At 33.0% G+C, this 22,942-nt stretch overlaps 1 long non-coding RNA gene across 1 annotated transcript in view; it reads right to left on the reverse strand.

The window, feature by feature from the left end:
• LOC126829815 (uncharacterized) overlaps window positions 1-22,942 on the reverse strand; it is an 83,225-nt gene that overhangs the window by 52,097 nt on the left and 8,186 nt on the right. The gene's annotated exons all lie outside the window — the stretch shown is intronic.

Here is a 22,942-nt window from a genome sequence, read left to right on the forward strand (position 1 = left end):
AGTGAAAAAGGTTAAATCCACGAGAGGCATGTAACTCCGTTTTCAGAAATAAAATATATCCATCTTGTATTGGCTTTTGGCTTGTCATATCACAAGGTATATGAAATAGATATACATGGAATTGATTCTTACATTATAGAAAGAATAACTTTATGAAGCAGCTTGCTTAGATTGGCGTCGAGGTATTTCTGAAAACGTTTCTTGCCTCTCACAGACTTTTATTGTGGAATTGGGTTAAAAACTTCATCTCCCGGTGGGTTGAAATATAGCTAGTGTGTAGGAAACGGCGGGAAAGTATGCATTAAGTTGAGTTTCTTTGACTGTAAAACGCGCTATGAGTCTCTTCCTACTGAGTGATTGTAGGACGACTAGTGAGCTATATGTCAACTACAGCTTGTACAATATCTACCTCAAACTGTTTCCCTAATTTATATCTTCTATCCTTCGCTGTAGTCAGTTATCAACCTGTCTTTAACAGATGACAATCTAATCTCCTCCACTAATAATATCTAGAATATAAAGCCCGAACCAATCAAATACGCGCTTTTATTGATCAAACAACATTAATTACTCTCTCTAATCAAATTCACATAGCTGGATTCACACCACTTCCGGTTCGCTCACCATGGCCGCCATGTTTGTTCTTGAAACAGACGCCAAAGCCAAGTTGGAGAGAAGATCTCGTCCCTCATATCGCGAGATTTTGTTAGTAGATAAATAACATTTCTTGCAAGAGAGATGATATCATGTGTTAGTATATCTGGCAAACTGTGATGACGTGTAAACACACACAGGGAGCTACAAGATAACCAGACATCATATTATCCCACGAGATATCATCACGTGACAAACTTCTTTATAATGAAGAAATAGTCTTTAAAAGATCACAAGAACTCCACAACATCAAATCTAGGTTTCTCTTCTTCAGTTTAAAAATACATTAAGTAAGATTTGGAGAAAGAGTGGGCTGGTCTGGCTATAATAGTTCACAAATAGATAATATAAAATGAGTATATTGAAAATTTATTCTTAGCGTAGTTATGAACGTTTGGAGCTATGAAAAGAGATATCGTCAAAATAGTCTCCATTGTCCAGTAGTACTATTGCTACGATAATTAACGAAGTTTCGATTACTTCATTTTAACGTTTAACGAAGATATAAAACAATTTGTCTAATTCACCGAAAATCTCAGCAATCCGATGGCCTTGGTTATTGGCTTGACATGTGAATAATTGTCTAAATAATAATTTATACAACATTTCAAGCTAGACAAAATACCTCCACTAGGCAGATTCGGGTATTTCGTATGCATTTTTTACTTTTTGTTCTGATCATCGGAATATTGTTATTCAGTCCTGACAACAACATATTAAAAGTATTATTTATAACTAGTCATGATGTATTCGAATTATTTCTATTCATACCTGTCGTTGACCGAGTTTAGTGATCGTGAATTTCGACATTTAACCAACTGATGGTCGGTATTCGTGAGTTTCAATGTTACTTGTAGTAAAATTGTTTGATAGATACCGAAACAAACCTTCAGAAGCATCCAAAATATCGTCTGCTAAGGCACAATAATTAATAAAGAACCCCATTTTTTACAACCGGAAACGGAATTCTTATCTTTTTTATTCTTGGCAATGTATGATGAGGTGTTTAGACAAAACTCAATTTATTTGCTTTATTTGATTGCTAAACATCATAATTGCTTTCTGATATCTTTGATTTTGAACAATATGTATTTCTATAATCATTTTATCTGGGTTTTGGGGTTACAAAAGTTGTCGTTTAATACATATACCACGTATATTATATGCAGGATCTGCAGTGAAACAGTGTGCATTTCAAATTGTGCTTCTGTATTTGGATGAAATGATCATTCTCGAACTTATAAAAATACAATTTAATTTTTACAATAAATTTGACATTTCCACATTAATCTTTCAATGAGATGTGAGGTTTGCGATCAAGATTTAAAAAAGAATTGAAAGTTAAGTAACATGAGTTGCAACTTAAATAAATATAATAAACAATTATAAAATTGATGAAGTAGCGTGCGTTATATTGAATGGATCATGTTGTTTTCGGCAGGAAGCTCGAATATTACATTTCAACGTTTTGTTTCACGTTTGACCATTACTGACGGGTAATTAAGGATTCATGGGGAGGCTTGCATGAGACCAAAATAGCCTCATTTTAAAGGTATAATTTTGTTGTCAACATCTAACTGTGCGCCAAACGGTTGGAGGGTTATAGTTGTCTGTTCAGGACTCAGTTATCTGGTACACTGGTAACCCAATACCTCCACACAACTATGAGACTGAACTTTCTAACTTGAATAATTGAATATTTGATATGAATTATAGGGTGTTTTTTGGTGAGCCAACTGATATTATCGGTAAATCGGTATTGTTGATGTGACATTGATAGTAACTTTAGATTGGTAAATTAACTGAGTGGGATTTTAAAATTCGGATCTCTGGTCTAGTTCATCTATATGCTCTATTCTGTTCTTATACAATGAACAAACGTATTCAATGAATAACTTCATAGTCTCATGAACAATATTAAATTTATGCTATAGGAAATTAAATTTAAACTTTATTCATATTGCTTTAAATACAATATCCAGTGTTCCTAAATAATGTATTTGATGGACGATGGTGCCCGAATGGCGACTAAAATTTGTTTTAGTCAAGAAGACAAACGTGTATTATTCGAGCATTTAATGATAAGTTTGCCCTTATCTTGCCAATATTAAATACACTTTATATCTGCAGAAGAATATCAAAAAAAGATAATTTGTTTACTTTAAGAACTGTAAAATTATCCATTAACATTTTGGATCGTACACATGCACAAACTGAAAAGACATCTAGATATCCATTGATTCAATGTCCTATGCGGATGAGCAAATATATAATTACCCGCTCCTCCAAAACATTCTAATATTAGCGCATTGGGGTCTAGCTTTCATTGTTAATTATTTATTAAAAAACTAGCATTGAGTGTGAATCTGAATATCTTGTCAATTTTCTAGCAATGGCTTAGATGCACTCCCCCCACCTAAAAAAATCGGTATTTGCACAGATTACCAACACCCATATTGTTCAGCTTCAGTCTGTAAAACCTCATGTCTCTTGGTAGAGTTAGTCACGATGTGATTGTTTTATCTACGATTGGAGGTTCGTCGTCTGCCCTCGCAGATGCGTTTTGATCATTTAATGGTATAAACATTTTTCACTGTCCCACATAATGTCAAATAGCGAGTTTTCGGCATCTTCTAGGACAGTTGCAGGTAAATTTTCTGTACAAATCAGTTCAATGCATTTAGGAAATTTAGTAAATGGGCAATATTGTTTTTAGAAAAGGTGCAATAGTTATCGGCAGTGCCAGGGCCTTCTAATAGTCTCATATCACTAACCTTTCCGCGAAACCCTAAAAAGGTAGTGTTATAATTTCCAGGTTCGGTTTTGATAATATTCAGTGTACAATACAGTGTGCATTCTACATCTTGAAAGATCTGAGATTTGGATTCTCGGCAAAGAAACACGACATGCATAATTTTCGATATAGAGCTGCCCGTTTCAGTCAAATTACTTATTCTGTACGAAGTTAGGAATGTTTAAAGTTTGACAATATAGTCCTGATTGACAAGTACTATTGCTACGTTAATATAACCAAAGTCTCGATTATCCGCTTTAATGTTAAATTATGAAATGGCGACAGGATTTTATTCTATTGAATATCGCCGCCACCCTAATGTAAACAGATATTGGTCAAAGTCATTTAAATAATTATTAATTTATATAGGCACATCTAGCTCTTACATAATACATCTTTAAATTTAATTTGAAACTAATGTAAATAGATATGGGTCAAAGTCATCCCCCCCCCCTACACACACACACAGTCTGACTATTATGGTCGTTTTGACTTGACTTCAAGTCCTATAGCAGAACGTTTTGTCTTTACTCTCTATCATACAGTATGCGACAAAGTATACGACGAAACAATACACAAATGTAAATGCTGAAATTTTAGGTGGTTAGGAAAGTACCAAGCTACGGAGAGATCATTTACCCATATACCATATTGTTACTTCGTTCTAACGTTCAAAAATGTCACGGGATCTGTATTTTATGAAGATGTATCGCTTTTTGGACATTTAAAGTTATCGCTTTTTCAATTATGTGTTACCTGTTTTCATTCATTGCATATTTATATGCTTTTGATGAGTTCTTTGAAAATGGATATAGGCAAACATTTTGCACCTCATTTACTCACAAAGAATGAAAATATTGTTTAATATTATTAAAGATATGTAACATAGACGAAAGCTTGGCGACAGGTTATCATATATTGTTTATGATATATGATGGTTGACCTCAAGGTTATGAGGTACGGTGTAATTTAATACCTTATATTGAGCTTTTAAATATTCATGATAATTCATAGATATATCACTATATTTCACAGACCACCTTCTGCTATTCATTTTCCACTCATAAATTACCTTTAAAATATTGATATTGTTATTTATCAAAAATTACAAGAATTATCATTATACTCTCGAATTATTTATTGACCATTCAACTCACGCTGTGTTGAGTTGTTTGTTGTCGTTTGTCATCCTCTGAGATCCATATATCATTGCACAATATGTTCGTAGGTATTATTTTAAATACTTATATATATGAGAAATACAAGCGTATGTTTTCATTGCTTTCTGAGAAACATATGCCATCAAGGATTTATTTACAGTGCCGCAAATCCGGGATCAATATTCATGCTCATGGAGATGTCAGACTATACCCACGACTATCATCAAACAAGGCGTTAGCATAATGAATATATTCTGAATAGTTATTGAAATAAATATTTATATTATTAGAAACGCTTGCCTCTTAATTTGAATGCTTTCAAGAGATCGGAGTCGAAAATGTAAAAGCATATATATTACATTATGTTTGCTTTTCTAGACTGCGATGGCTTTGCAGACATACCTAGTGAAAAACATAATTTCCTAAGTGTCCCCCACCTCCTTCACCACCAAAGAAAAACGAACAATAACAAAGTATCAGTTACTTGCACTGACTGTTAATCTGTTTATGGTAACCCAACGGATGAGAAGAGAAAACATTTTGTAAAAAGTGGCAGGCTGAGAGTTCTCCAATACTTATTGTATACAATTTACTCGATTTATGAAGAGTAGTATCTTTTAAATCATCGTTTATTATATGATATCCACCCAGCACCATTTTCACACAGAGTGGTATAGCTTGCCCTGATTGACAGTCCAGCGATGATATCTGTATATATATATTTAAATTATTCATAGAAATCTACATAATTTACACCTTGACTGTAGGTCAAGCGAGTACATATTAGTATAGAGACTTTAACGATGGATAAATATAGTAGATATATTGACAATATATTAATGAGTTTTGGAAGGGTGGTCGGTCTAGTGGGTTGAAATTTGAAGTAAATACACAACACTTAAATCCAGTTCAGAGGTTTATATTTAAGCTAGTTTAAATTTTTAAGCTATTATTGTCTAGCTTTCACGTGAAGTGTAGGCGAAGCCAGTAAATTTCGTCATATTACATGGAAGATAACTTACTGAGCATGTCTAAAGCAAACTAGAGTTGGAGTTTTTAGGCCGACCCTTTCAGAAAGTCAGAAAGCTAAGATTAACAAGCTTTCAAAAACCCGTTCTGGAGGACTGTTAGCGAGCTGTGTTTTTAAATGGTTTATGTGCCCCATCTTTACGTTCAGACGACAAGGTTAAGCTGGCTTAACGATCACCGGCGTTTTTACCCGTTTAACTTAAATGTCTGATGTACCGCATCAGATTTGCTATTAAATTAGTTAATTTCAAGATTCCAGTCTCTGTTTTAACACAATATTTACGAAAAAGAAAAACAAAATTAAAGTTTTAATTATAAATATGTTGGGTTTATTACCACCAAACTGCGATAAAATTATTTTACTTTGTACTTCACAAAATGGCATTATAAAGTATGTAATAATCCCTTTAGTTTATATTTTATTTGAAAAAATAACAAATCCCCTGTTTGATGTGATTTTCGCATTATTTTGTTAACAAACTCTTTATTGTTGACTAAAATTGTATTTTGATACATGTATCTGATAGAGACGGTCAACTTTTGAACCACGTTTTGAATAAAATCTATTGAAAAGTTTAAATCTAATTCGATGTTATTATAGAAAGTCATAAAGGTGGATCGAGTGAATGAAAACTTGTGATTAACTTATCTGAGATGGAATAAAAGAAGTCAATTACTAGACAGTATCAAGTTATAGAAACGAAATTTATTAAAAATGACAGATTATTTTCATTCTATGTTATTGAAGAAGAAAATAACTGACGCGTGTTGGCTTTAAGCCGATTTACAAATGTCGACTTCTTTCCGCATCAGGAGTCGCCCAAGCGAGAGAAAAGTAGAAATTGTTCTCTGGATAATGTTTGTTTACGTTTATCTGCCGTACATTTCCAGAAACAAATGGACGCATGTTTTACCTGCTGCGACAACAGACGATATTTTACACCTGACGGGGTCATCGTAATGTACCTTTACATTTGGTGATTAGCAACGCCGTACATCAAAGACACCGCCTACGTACTAAGATGCTACATGAAAGACGCCGTCGTGCCTTCCGTTGATGATTTTTAACCCCCCATCATTTCTGTGTTTTAATCTGATTTACTTGCCCATCTTAAGAAGCATCTTTTACATCTTTATATATATAGTTCTTAGTTGGACTATAGTGTTCACGAACAAAAGACGGACATAAGTACTCAACAGTATATTATTCGAAATGTGAAAAGATGAATTTCATGGAATGCATGTGTATTGTATTTTCATAAATTATATCGTGAGAGCATTATAAATGAAATTGTAAAAGATTTAGTACTTCTACGGGGACAAGCCGTGGGTTCTTTTTATCCGTTGTCATCTCAACATGGCTTCAACAGCGATTAAAGAAGAAGTCAAATTGATGATGTGGGATAATATTCCAGTATCCGTCCCAGCCAATCAGATCAACGTTTCTGTACAGGTTACTTCGTCAATGTTTTTGTAAAAAAACAATATTGAGAAACACGCCTGGCATATATAAACCCTGTCCCCATTTTATGACATAATCCAAAAAGAACACGAAACAAAAATAATATTCAACAATCAATAATAAAAACGTTGATAATTAATTACTGTATTTATAGCACTTGCATTACGATACGTATCTTACTATAAATATAATGTGAAACATCCACCCCCAAGGGAGGTAATAACATATTAATTAACAAATAGAGTAGATCGAAAAAATTTAATAAACATTTGTAATTCAGAATGTATTTTTTTTTACTGATATAAAACCAGTAATCAAGCTGTTTTAAAATCTAAGTGTAGAAAAAACCCCACTGCGAATGAGAATTAACCCAGAATTAAAAATAATATTAGACTGTTTTGTTTGCGTGACATGATACATCTTTGATAGATCTTGGTTTGTTACTCATCAATTTGACGGAGATAAAACGTCAAATTGGAAGCAACTGTCCGAAATAAAACATTTATAACCATTCTAACAGGAAGTGAAAAAAGGACCTGCTCTTAAACCGTAGCATAGCACCGTTATTATCTTCTGCATCTAATGGATAGCTTTTAAAAAAACCAATTCATCATTAAAGAATAACATTGATGTATTTTAAGATATATAACTTGCAGTTGGTTACATCTGAAATCGGGACAGTGTTCATCAACAGTCCAGTTATTTATAACAAATAAACCGTTCCGAAATGAACATGGCAAAGACCCTGAGGAAATTGCTATTTGGCTTGTCAGGAGAGAATTCAAAATAAAAATGTCCAGACTATTCTGGATTATGGTCATCCAAATGAATAACAAGTAGAATCAAATATTATATAAAAATATGCTGCCTTTTGCATTGCTTATAGCTAAATGCAGCAAAATCTCGAACTCAATATTTTCCAAAATATTCGAAGATAAAACACGAATTAGAATTCAATATTGGTCAATTTCAATCAATATTGATGTTGTAATCCTGCCGTGAAACTATGGGTACCTAATATCCAATATTTTAGAAATCATTAACATTTTATAATCAGTACACGAGTCGTATACCCTATGGTTTCTGATGCCATTTTGTAAGGAATAAATAAAAACATATCCTACAAGACAAATGTAATTAGTAAACGCTGATTCCCAAAAGACTAAATAAGAAAGCAACCATGTAGAATGGACTAAGCAGGCGTAAACGATTGCCGTCTAGTTTGAACTGTTCACGTATTTCACCGATCATAATTGATTAGAAATTAAATATTTTGTTCAACAATTGAATATAAATCCCTTTACATACATTTATTTTACATCAATATCTGCCCGTTTTGGTCAAAGGACTTTTTCCTACTCAGCCCTAACAGAGTGGAATGATCCCCCACTGGCAATAGGGAAGTCTCCAGATATTTTTGTGTTTTGATCCAGACTCAAAACTTAATTTCACAAGACAAATCCTCGGTCAACTTAATATATAGAAATCGCAAAAACCAAACGCACATATCAGATGAAGTGAATGGATCCGGGGCTATCGATTTCAATCAAAATGAAAAAAAAAACCCTAACAATAAGGGAATATTTTCCAAACGTTGTATAATACTACTGAGAGTCATGATCGGCTATGTGCTACATGAAATATAAATGTAGCTACATTGAAGAAAAACATACCTTTACGAGTAACCATTTACGTGAAATGTAGTAAAAAGCCAAGTAAAAACTAAATGGGCTATGTAGTAGTCAAAAAAGGGGATCAAAACATTATAAGCGTGCGGAAGAATTCAATGTATTAATTACAAAGTAAGGGCATAAGTCCTTATTTCTATAAAACCTAAGTTAGAACGAAAAATTGCCAACAATAAAAAGGGAGATTATTCAGAGAAGACAGCGCTAAAAGTGTTAAAACTAACAATATAGATAATATTCAACTGTGAAATTGCACAAAATATAATAAGCCATATATAGTAAGAAATGCAAACTATGGGTATGTTGAAGAAATGAAACTATCGAAATGTATTTAAATAAAAGCGTATAATAAGGGTGCTAATCCAGATAGAATTAGGAAACTGTTAAAATTTAACAATTACAAAACAGACAAGTATTACTCGATTATACCATTGCAACACCCTGCACGTTTCAAGTCAGTAGCTTGAAGCGTATATATGGTATTAGTGTCAGTGGCTTGTGGCACGAAGTAACAGTATATTGTCGCATACATAATATATTATGTCAACGCTTGGGCTACATAATATATTGTGTTGACGCTCCAAGCGTGTTAGCATATTAGACCTGTAGACTCAGTGGAATGTACGCGTCATCAGAGCCATAGAAAGTGTCCCTGTAAATAAAAGAGGGCATCCTTATCAGAAAAAGGGCACCTGTGATGTCAGAATTTCAAAAAAGGGCACTTTTCTTTCGGATTAGGGTTAGGGTTAGGGTTAGGACACAGAAAAGAGAGAAAAAACAGAAAAGAAAAAAACAAGCATTCATTGGTTATCAAAGCGCCAATTAAATCTATCGTTGCAAGTTCATGCCTAGTCACCTCCATCCTAGTTCCAAGCGTTGACATAATATATTATATCGCCCAAGCGTTGACATAATATATTATGTATGCGACAATATACTGTTACTTCGTGCCACAGGCCACTGACACTAATACCATATATACGCTTCAAGCTACTGACTTGAAACGTATCGCCTGATTGCAAAGACATGTCAAACTTGGTTTCTATGTTCAAAACATGTCCATTCCAGTGTCTTTTTATTTTTTTCTTTCAACCATTTTGGTTCCTTTTGCAAAAAGTACCTTAGACGGGACCATTCAGTTCTGTTTTACTTTTTGTTTAAAATAAACAACAAAGGAGCTTTCCGTTATTCTTTGTGATTGCTTAATTAGCGTCGTTAATCTTTCGCTAATCTAGTTGTCTTCTTTTCTTTCTTGTACATCTGAACAAAATATAACGGTTAAATGAAAAAAAAGCTTTCTTTCTTTTAATAATTTACTTTGATGTCGTCCGCTCATTTTCTTCTATTTATAGTCAAACAATGCCATGTCACTTCATATTAGTTCAAATGCGCGCACGTGCGCTTAGTTCAACTCTATTGTTCTATCACCAGCGGATGAATATCTTCATTTCTGCAAGGATTCAAAATTAATAGATCAAATTTCACTGCTGTTTTCAGTTTGGTTTTCTTTCGGGAGAAAGTAATCAACATATATCGATACCTCATGGATGGTATGAAAGGTGATAGGTCATCTGATTTGTCAAAATGATCAACATGGCGGAATGACTGACGCGTTGTTGGTTATCGCGTGTTTTGATGTTGGATGCACGTGCTTTGATCATTCGTAGTAAATCGTACCGGCTTATTTCAAGTGATTGTGTTCGGGTTTGTTAAAGTGCTGTAATGGAATAATTTGACGAAACGAAGGCTATGTGTATCAGGTTACAAATTAGCTAAACCTTGCTTCTGTTTCAAGGTTCTGGATTTGTTGGGTTTTTTTTTTATAAAATTTTGGAAATTAAGGAGTTCTGGCATAACGGTTCAGTAAGGAACCTAATTGTAAAAATACTTCTTCGTAAAAGGGTAATGTTTCTAATTTTTACTAATGCTGATAATGTTAATTTACTTTATCCGTCCATAATATTTGCCGTCTATTAGCATTACTCATAGAGTTTAAGAACGTCTGAAGAATGCAATAACTGGTCCCGTGATTACTGTAATGGTAATTTAGAAATTGTGGAATGCAATTACTTTTAAATCCGGAAAGATACAATGAGAAGACCGACTTGAATAAAGACATGAAAGGTTAACTGATGGTTTTAAATTAATGGCAGTAGGGAGTCAATGGTGAATAATTTGATATATTTCTATAACCCAGGCCGTTTCCAGTCGCCGAGGAAATGAAGTCGACGTTGTGACAATTTGGTAAATGATGATAGATGTCCTGGTAATTAGCGGGTTTTCACCCAAACTCCACCAGAATACAAATCCTGTCTGATTCATACGAATATAAATAATGTAGCTCAGTTAAAGAAATGAGTTTTTTTCGCCATATTGCCTGTTGGCTCGTGCCGAGTGGTATATAAATAAAAATTAAGGTCGTCTGTTTTGTTCCAATAACTTTTGCAATTACCCAGAGCGATTTTCTCAGACGAGGTTTACAAAGGGATTTTGAAGAACAAAGGCAAACTTGTTAGTAAAACCTATATGTTCCTAAAATCACTTCTATTGCCATTTTAAAAACTCTACTGATGGCTTTTTTTTAAAAAAAGAATTTACCCGTGTATCCTTGTAAGCCATAGAATGACATGAGTTACATTAATTACATCCAATTTGATATGGCGAATAATTTTAACCTACTCTGATTTTCAATTAGTAGTATTACTTTTATCAAGTATGTACTATGTTACGTCATTTTATTCAGTAAATGTAACAAAATAACATTGTTTTCTATTGTGTCTTTGCAAAACGCGAATGTGCATATTTTATCATGCATTTGTGTGCTACGGTGTGCATTAACAGAAACATTAATGTAATATTGTTTTGTTCTATAATGTATATTTGTAAAGCGCACACGCGATTGTTCAAAAGGGGGAATCCTATCGAAATTATGGGATGCTTAGTTGCTGGCCGTGTCGCCGAAACGTTGAAAACGCACAGCATTAACTGTGCATTAAAAAAAAAGAAAAAACAATACATCAAATCCAAATGCAAGCAGTCTAGTTATTTCAGTTTAGCTATGAATGCTAGTGTATATATGGTTCTCTTATACTACAATAAACAATACACAGTATATATTTTCATCAAACACACTTCTCATCAAAATTTTGTCCTCGTGATTAACCAGTTATGTTCTCTATTACAGTACTAATGGATACGAAGATATTTATTATATGAACTGGTGTACTTCAAACCAGTACTTAAAGCAGTCATAATTAGATACAAAATAATTTATTAACCTATTTGTATAGTTTGTTGATTTCAACCTCTTCAAATTCAAGTAATAATGTATCATATCTAGCCACATAATTACATGTCTTGATCAACCAGCCACAATATGAAACAAGAGTTAGAACACACAGAGACTTGTTTCGTACAAACCTGAAAGTACTATTACATAATTATATACATCCATCATTAAGGAGCTATAAAGAGTTCATGTCTCCCGAAAAGCCGAAGAACAAAAATAAGACACAACAGCAAAGCCTTACCCTGCCCAATCGAAGCCTTTTTTCTGAAATGCGAAATGAAACACTATTTATTAATCTTAAATATATGAGGACTTTTGTCACAAAAAATAAGAAAATCATATACTAAACAATTTCAATATTTCGTACATTTTGCTTCACATACACAGATGTGTTTAACATACAAGTAAGAAGCCACAGTTCTATATTAGCATCAATTAATGGTTTGTGCCATGAAAACAGAACGCCTCTGATATACGTCAACATCACATGTAACGCCCCCAATCTATCAACTTTCTATAAAGATGTAAACTTAAGATTAAGGAAAATCCCCCTATCTAACTGTGAATTAACGCACTTACCTTCAGGTATTCGTGGAGCTACATATTGTATAACAATAATGAACAACAAAACACAATATAAAATATAATAATTTTTGGCTTCTTTCTGCAATCTTTTCAACTAATTAACAAATTGGAATATATTTAAAACGAATTAAATATCTTGCCCCTCGTGGCTATACATACTGTAATCATTTAATGCTATATTATTATAGATAAATATATTGTCGGATACTCAAAAAGTGAGGAGAATAATCCCTTGATGTTATTGCAAAAATAAATTATGATGTTAAAGTGTTCAAATTTCAATTATTTTCCCGCGGTTTCCATCTGTGTTCTCGGGGACAAGATGGCCTTACTTATATGAAAATTGCACTAAGTCAAAGAGGGGATTTTTAGTACTAGTATATATTACATATGTCACCGAATGTTTATCTCAAGGGGATGACAGACAGTAGGTAAATGCTACACCCCGCTACTTTCCCTATCTCTCTTATTGTCCCTTAGATTATCGCCCTTATCTTTAAGCGCCCCAAACATAATTCAGATCACATGTGACGCCATTACGTCCCGCTAGGTAGCGCTATAGACGAAGAAATAATGTATTGACATTTATTACAAATTAAACCGGTGTAATGTTAACTTAAAATGCCAGCTACTTAACTTTAACTTTATCCCTAGCGTGAGAAGATACAAGTCTTTCAAGTGAAGTATAGACGGAGTTTTCTTATGAGAAAGAAGCACGCGTTCTTTTCAAAATGTGTGTACAAAATATTGCAGAAAGTAAATAATAAATTTTAAGCTGGAAACTTATATTATATTAACTTGTAAGTTTGTACAAGAGAAAAAACAAGTCTCAATTTTTTAATAATTTAAATACAAAAAAAAAAGGAAATTTTATTAAGGTATTTAGTTGAACTGTCAACTGTAAGAGTAAGCTGGAAACTTATATTATATTAACTTGTAAGTTTGTACAAGAGAAAAAACAAGTCTCAATTTTTTAATAATTTAAATACAAAAAAAAAAGGAAATTTTATTAAGGTATTTAGTTGAACTGTCAACTGTAAGAGTAAGAAAATATTTGCTGTCTCATTTAATTTGCATTTAACACAATTTATGAATTTGATGGAAATATATTTTCTTATTGCATACATAATTCACAGTAAAAATTGAAAACCTTTTGACATGTATTTCTATCTGCCGCTGCGTTCCGTCATGTTTTTTTATGATTTAGGATGCATTTTAAAGCGTAACGTTTGTTTTTTAACGTATTATCTTGATAGTTACGTAAATCAAAACAACCCATGTAGACATTTTGAAATAATATGATTATAAGTTCTACCATAATATTCCGGATATCCAAATAAAAAAAATACGTTATTACTCTAGGTGATTGTGACATCATATCAAAAATCGACGTCCGTCTATCGATGCGCAATTGTCCACAGAACAAACATGCCAAGTGACATGTCGACCGTACATAAATTGGAGGGCGTTATGCTTTTTTCGAAGAGCATCTCCTCCCCCACCCAACCAAGAACATGAGTAGCGCTTGGGGTTCAGTTTCTGGTTATAAAAACACGTGGATAAAAAAGGTGCAATCCAAGATACGGTGGAAATCAGATTTTAAAGAAGTTTCCCAGATCTACACAAAGGTGGTGGAACTTGTAAATGACGGTGAGGGTAAATATACTGTTTTAAATATTTTCCGATGGTTGATTCGAACAAGTACTGTTTATAAGTAAAGATACTACATGTATATAGGATAAATAGAAGAGGATTAAATGATTAATTTTTGACATTACCTATATATCACACAGTGGTTTCCCGCCTTTTGACAACAACCGCTTACATTTCATACTGTGTTATATCTCTACAACTTTAATATTCAGTTTCTAATTTCACATAAATATCGCAAAATTGACAGGAGTCTTAAGTATTTGGAATTGTAAATACTCCAGAATATGTACCCAATGACTTTATTCATATAATTCGTTCATAAATTGACTTTATTAATGATTATTTTAGAGGTTGGCTGTTCCTGGTTTTGAGAAAGGTAAACCATTATGCTGTATTTACATCAGTTTCAGTTGTTACCATTTTAAAACCACTCTTCCATGTTCACATTCCCAATTTTATATAATACACATCTTAATTAATACATTCTGGTTAAAACACAAATCCAATTTCATTTCATTTCTTTTGTTGTTGTTTTTTTTGTAGTTCAAAATTTCGTTTTACTTGTCTTCACTACAGTAGGGTCTGGAAGAGTTGTTATTGATCTTGCGTTCTGGTTGATGTAAGGGGATTAGCCAGTGAAACGGTCTGTTATGGCGAGTTCTTGACATGCGGTGCACAAAACTATGGGTAAACCTCTGGAAACGCCAAGGCTGATTGATTAATCAATGTCTGACGTCATAGGGTGAAAAGCATCTCGTATTGCCCCCGGCACGACCTTCAACTACAACCGGTCAGATCTTCATGTAGTGTATAGGCCATCGACAGTATAAAAAAACGAAACGCAATATAGATCTTTATTTTAATCAGATTGTAAGTAATAATGATAATTTTACCTAAAAGGCAGCCCACGCCCACCCCCACAAAACAACACCTATATTATCCAGCTTCGTATTTCACATTTGATGAATGACAAATAGGAACCTTGCAAAATACAAATTTCATGTGCCTAAGTAGATGTGGCTGCCATTATTAATATTAAATACACCATATTTATTCACCTCAATTCAAATATACAAAAAGTTATTTGTTTGCGTTAATGTCCTTGATATTGAAAAACAATATATATTAGTAAATTTAATAATGTCCCATTTGAATAAACAGACTGATTTGTAAGATATAAGTTGTCTTGGACGTATAAAGAAAACCTACAAGAATGAATTTATAATCACTTTGCTGAAGTATATTTCGAATGACGAGAAAAAGTTCAATAGCTGTGTTACATGTTATGCAAGTTTACCAACAATCTTTGACTGGTCTGATATCATGTGGATGGGCATATTTTTATATTTTATAATAACTATCATAACAAATTTGCATATTCTTTGAATGCTCATTTTTTATGATCAATTCATTATATAATTTAATGCTAACCAAGTGCAAATAAAACGAATCATCTCATCCACGGAGTTAATCTTAGGAGATTAGTTTTCAATATCGCCCCCTTTTAATCATTTATCTATAAATTGTCATAGAAAGAAATGAGATAGTTTATCGTTTTATTGGCCCTAACAATCAGAGAACATAAAATCTTAGCTTTCACTGTCAATTTCTCAAATAGCCATTATTGAGTTTTATTACATTCCATTCCGTAGATTATTGTCAACATTAATCAAACACGGGAAACTTAAAATTAAAACGACTCAATTAAACCTCTGTTTTATATTCAAAATTTGAAGGATGTTTCGCAAAGAGTTTTATGTGGCTGTTAAACGCTATGAATAATTTTGTTTATGACCGAAGCAAGCGATGAAAAGCCGCACAAATAAATGACCGGACCATTAGCGATGGACTTTTAAAATGACCGCCGGCTACAAGGGCTTCCATTCAAAAGACTTCAAGATTTAACAATCTTCATTTGGTAAAAAATAGAATGGTCTTTTAATCTTGTAGATAGTGATGTTGGACAATAGATGGACACACGCTGTGGACATTAAACAGGACATAACCATCAAGACGAAGAATGATGAGAAATGGACGTGGACTGACCACCGACTTTGATGTTCCAATAGATCTAATAACATACAAATACGTCACTTGAATATGCCTGACACGTCACGGGTCCTGTGTATGCGGAGTGGGGTGTGGTCACTAATCATCATTAAACACACTTCTGTACACGTTAACCACATTTTCCCTTGAATTCATTAGGTCATATTACCTAAATTACTGGACATTCAAGATGTTTTATCATGGACATGTTAGGTAATGTTGAAGTGGTCAAGTATCTGGGAAAACACTGAAAACTTCTTGTGTTGTATAAAATTCAACTTGTCCTTATCCAAAAACATCTTCATGAAAATTTCGAGATATATCCTTTGCTTAAGACAAATCCCCCCCCCCCCCCCGCCAAAAAAAACCCCACCCGAAACTAGATTGGCAATTACCTTAAATGTTGGTAAATAATATTTGTAATTTGCAGAGATTAAATTCATTATCTTTGTTCTAATAACTGTTGTTTCTTTTAATCAGATGGCTTGTTGAATTAACCACCAAATTAAATTAAAAGAATAATTTTCACGTTACATATTATAATATTATGTTTTAAGAGAAATAATTACGTTAACATTGAAATAAGAATAATCAACAGACAGAAGGTAACGGCCGATATATGATGGCAATGATGGCATTTCGCATATACTTATAATCTGGGATCGAATGTTTCCTGATGACCTTCAATTAGGTGTACCAGTAAAGAAAACGAAAGTTGGCAAAAATGTTAAGGGGTACTCCCAGATCTTGGTGTTTACCGTTACCGATTTTGTTTACAGGCACCATGGACTCCTTAGAACAGGGATTTCTTATATTCCTGGTATGTAAATTTGCGAGTCTTGTTACTATTCTATGTTTTATCAGGTGCCGAATATTATTATCAATACATTGTATACTCTTGCTTTATTTACAAAATATATAACTATAAATTAAAAACATTTTCGCGTTTGTTAGGCATCTAAGGGATCTTTAAGTTTTTTGATAAAAGATACAAGTTAGTAAAGATTTGATAGAATACCGGCTCGCTAGGTGGCGCTGTAAGAATCGAGTGTTTCAACTACCGCCTCGTTCTAAAGTCAACACGGATTGTAAATCGTATTTGTTTAACGTTATGAGAAATGTACGAGAAAGTTTCCCGTCGTGCTTTTACGCGCCATATTAGAACCACAATTGACTGCATGAAAATCCTATCTCCGCTACCTGAAGAGTTCCCCGCATGCTACCGAGGTTACGGCTCACGTATATTGCACGTGTCGCCAGGGGGCGCGAGTGAAAGAGCAAAAGTCAGTGTGGAAGATAGCCGATCAAAGAAAGATGAATAAAATACGTCACAAGCCACGAGGGTATATAAATAGCTCAATATGTTATATGTGTATCTAAAACATAGATACTATCTGCTTATTAATCTAGCATTTAATATGAATTTCAATAAATTCTATCTAAAATCAACATTGTCACATGTAACTGGTTATCTCTTCCTATTGCATGCTGACTTTTTATTTATTTAGCATCCAATTTAACAACAACCATGTGAACGAAATGTCGTGACAAAATAATTTATTCAAAAGTGGAGAATCTAAACTTGTACCATACGTAGACTTTTTATGTGTATTTTCTAAATTGTATTGATTGCGATATCTTTGAACGAATCCACAGATTTATGCGTGCATTGTTTTGTTATTTGCACAGAAACTCTTTCGATCTTATAATACTGGTTAATTTCAGGTTATTCTCCATATCACTGTTTGCCTATGTGTCAAGACTTATTTTATTTTTAAGCGGATTTCTCATCAATATTGCGCATTAAGCGAACGCATTAATGTTTTGTACAGGGAAACATATTAGTTCTTTTAAAAGCATAAAGTTACACGACAACACATTATGGATCATTGGCAAAACTAAACAGCGCCTCACGACCTATTACGAGAAGATTACGTCACAGAGAAATCTATTATTGGTAACATTACGTCAAAGTGTGGCGTACCAATTGAAAACCGTTATATCATTCGCTACCTTTTGTTAAAAGAAGTCAATTTCTTTTACAAGAGGTTTTCGATGGTCCATATTGTTCGTTACATAAGTTTTTGTGCGGTTTAAGAGGTTTTTCTAGTAGAGGGTGTTTGAAGTTAACGATTTTAATTGTGTTTAATGCGATAAAACAGTAAATTAAGTTTTTATTTGAATGTTTAGAAAATGTTTAGTTCAATGTCTCAAGTGCCTCTGGACAACTATTAGTCTTTGATTTCCAATATGCCTGACATCATTAAATGGCAATTTACATTATTACGGTGGCATGGCTTTACATAAATGTTGTGAAATTAAATCTTTTAAGGGTTGAAGTTTTAAAGGGCATATGGCTCTATTTTTGGGAACCTTGAAATAGACAAAAATAGTTCTAAAACCACATATTAATGTAATATGAATGTATGTAAAGTGATTTATATTCAATTTTTGAAAAAGAAAAATATTATAATTTCTCATCAATTATGTTCGGTGAAATACGTCAACAGTTCAAATTGAACGGCAGTCATACACCTGGTTAGTGTATTCTACACGTTTATCAAATTATTATGTCGTTTGTGAATCAGCGTTTACTAATTACTTCCACATTGTGTTGTGGGATATGTTTTTATTTTTTCATTGCAAAATGGCACCCGAAACCATAGGGTATACGACTCGTGTACTGATTATAAAATGTTAATGGTTTCTAAAATATTGGATATTAGGTACCTATAGTTTCACGCCAAGATTACAACATCAATATTGAATTCTAAATTTAAAATATTATGGAATATATTGAGTTAGAGACTTAGCTCCTTTAAACTTTTAGTCGTTTTGAGGTATTTCTAAAGTCAATATTTTGATTGGTCGATATTTAAATGAACTTGTATTAATTGAAATATCCGAAGTAGACCCCACATTAAAACCACATTCCTGAAACAAATTGGTTTCGAGCATTTGCAACTTATTAACCATTGCTGCAGTACTATGGTAAAGTGGTGTTTCTTATTTGTCTTCTTCCCTTGGGTTCCCACATCGATTTGGACATGGGCTTAATACAGAAACACACTTTCTCCAAGAATCTAGTCTATGTTCCCTGCGCATTTTGCTGCGATTTAAAATTTTTCCCTCAGAATTCCAAGGTGCATTTTTGTTTCCACCCGGAATTTTCTGATAAACTTTTAAAATCAAAAGAATAAAGCTAAAATTATGGGTGGTGCTAGCTTGACCATATCCTATCGTCTGCATTTTCAATTTATCATATCTTTGCCAATACTGAACGGATTTGAACCATTTTGGAATAATATTCCTTAACAATAATGTAGTTTGAGAGGGATTTAAATCTTATAAACTAAACGCATTATGACAAAACGATTCACTGTTAAATGTAAATGAAATGACAAGGATACCATCAATCTATTTAAAATATAGATCTTTATTTCGTTTCGTTTTTTATACTTTCGATGGCCTACACTACATGTAGATCTAACAAGTTATAGTGGGAGTTCACGTTCTATGACGTCAGGTACCAAGCAAGCGACATTTGACCCGATTACGTCAGTCATTCGATTAACCAATTAGCGACCGCCATATATATTTTATCTACTTTTGCTTTGTTTTGATTTCTATTGCCGCAGTTCCGCGCAAAAAAGGTCAAACGATCGATTCGACAGACCATTTGATTCGTTGACCCCTCATTTCAAGCAGAACACGAGTTAAATAACAACGCTTCCAGATCCAAGTGTAGTAAAGACAAGTAAAATCGAAATTTTGAACTATAAAAACGAAACGAAATTGGATCTGTGTTTTAATCAGACTGAGATACCATCTCACTGAAACTTTACCAAATAAATGTTGCAAAATAAACCATGCCCGAGTATATTTAACATAAGCCATCATTTTACTCTAGATATAAAGGACGACATTAGCCTTCAATCAAAGAAAATAAATCATTTATCGTATCGAGTTTGTTTATCCGACAGCATACTGCATAAAACTAATTTACGGAAACAAACTAATGATGCTGCAGAAGAGTGGCGAATGGATTTTATTAATGCCTGATCCTCTGTTTGTCTTTTTACTTCGCGTGTCATTGTTTCAGATCGTATTAGTATCATTGGTTAATCCTGAAGGTTTGAAACAAATTGAAATAAATGTATCGTGAAATGCGTATTTTCTAGCCCGCGTTAAATGATAACGTCACGAGAGTTAACCGGGAGTTGCCCGGAGGTAAAGGCAGGCGAAATAAAACGTCTGCGGACTCATATCCGGTGTGAGAAGCTTTTCTTCTGTTGAAGGGGAAAAGATGGCGAATGATTAGTTAGTGGAAGTAATTGAGACCACAAAATGTTACATTGTCACTTCATTGAAATATCAAGACTAATATAATTAGTGTTTCTAAGGTAATTATAAATTGCCTGATGTATGGTGATTAGTATTGAAACTCTAACCAAATCATTTGTTAGAATCCATCTAAAGAAAAGCCTTTAACTTGAGGGAGAATTTGTACGACCAAGAAGCTTTCAGTCTAATTTTAATGAACTAATATAATAATATGTATTTTCCATTCTCCATATACAAACATTATCACTCAAATCACCATTAAATATACTTGTTATATTGTCTGAAGACAACATGGAAGATACTTTGCAATAATAGGCCATAACTCAACATTGGAAATGAAAAATATGTAACACAGATGGAATAAATGAAATTGTATAATATATGTAAATGATTTGATGAAATATTTCAAATATCATTATGAAAGAAATTCGTAGAGAAATAAGAGGTAAAATAAAATAAAATTCTAGGACAATAATGGAAATGTTTGATAGAATTATAATTGTACAAAAAATGAAAGAATGGAATTAAAATCAGAAATAGACATGCAATACCTATTTGATGCAAATTAAAAAAGACATTGGGTGAATAAAGAGAAGAAAAGAAAAAATGAATTACTCGTTCCTTTCATATTTGATATGAATACATGCAGAGCTAGTCAGCATAAAATCCTTCCCATAACACGTTCAACATATTTACACCAGGGTAGGGGTTCCAGAGTAATGTTATACCCTCGGGCAATGTTCCACGTGGTTAACACGTTGGTGCCACGCCCCATAAGGGCGGAACCACTATTCAAAGAGACCCCAGGGTGCAAATCTTCAATCTGAATAATATCTAATTGGAAAAAGTCGAAAAGTCACAAGAACACACTGTAACAAATTCTCACTTTGTTAATACTTTTAACCTACGGGTCATACTTTCTTTGGCTGAAATAGATGAGCTATTTTGTTAGACATATTTGCAATGCCGCCTACAACTTATTAAAATGTTTCAGTGAACTTAAACAATTATCATAAATGTGTAAATACATTTCAGACATTTGTCGCTTCGAGGGTAAGTTTATATTAAGTTCATTTTCGTGTGAAAATCTATGAAGAACGTACACTTTTCGCTTCGTAATAATCTAAATATCTCTCAAATTATTCATGTAAAGTTTTTATTTCAATGTTGTATTTCAAAATGAATCATAAAAGATAGATAACTACATTCTATAACTCTATGGAAAAAACTTATTCGAACGGATAGTTGTTATATTCGAGAAAGACTAAGTACATGTATTGTCTTTCTCTGTTAACGGTATTCGTCAATACAACGGAGCTACAGTTTAGACTATTGGATTTCAGAAGTCAAAGCTGCATGATTTAAAATAAACTTTATAAATGTTGACTAAAACCACTGATCTTCTGTTGTATATTTCAGACAATATCTAACTTTTAACGGCTTAATCCATGAACTGCATGTTGATTAATGAACAAAATCAAAATATTAAGGGTATATAATCTCCCGGTTTGGATTCAATCAGATTAAACACAGAGACCCATAAAAATATTTTAGTGTAGTTTGTATTTGTTGATATGTGTTGCCCAATGTTGGATGCCGAATATTGATGTATTTTTCATTTGATCATTAAATCTTTGCACTGATATTCACGATCATAAATTTCCATTCTTTCCTTGGCAAAATATCTATAATATATCTATTATCAGTTTCTTTCATATTTGGACACTTTTTCAATGGTAAGTTTAGCAAATAAAGTGGCTCTCCCTTTGACTTCTTATGTGTTAAATATCCCGGCTTTAGTAACAAGAAGCCTCTCTCGTGAGTGTCTACGATGCAATAACTCTACACTGAAAAAAAACTTGTGTTGAAAGAACACAAACTTGTGTTAAATTCAACACAAGTTAGGTGTCTCTATTTAACAACACAAACTTGTGTTAAAACAACACAAAACTTGTGTTAAATGTTGAAACAACACAAAACTTGTGTTAAAATGTATCAAACAACACAAAACTTGTGTTAAAATGTATCAAACAACACAAAACTTGTGTTGAAACTTGTGTGAAATCTACACAATACTTGTGTTGAAACTTGTGTTGAAATTTCTGAAACTTGTGTTGAAATTTCTGAAACTTGTGTTGAAATTTCTGAAACTTGTGTGGTTTCATACAAACTTGTGTATAACCATCATCAAAAACTTGTGTTGTATTTTTCCCCAATTTATATCCAGCATAGCAA

This window comes from Patella vulgata, chromosome 1 (assembly GCF_932274485.2).
Source record: "Patella vulgata chromosome 1, xgPatVulg1.2, whole genome shotgun sequence".
Lineage (NCBI taxonomy): Eukaryota > Metazoa > Mollusca > Gastropoda > Patellidae > Patella > Patella vulgata.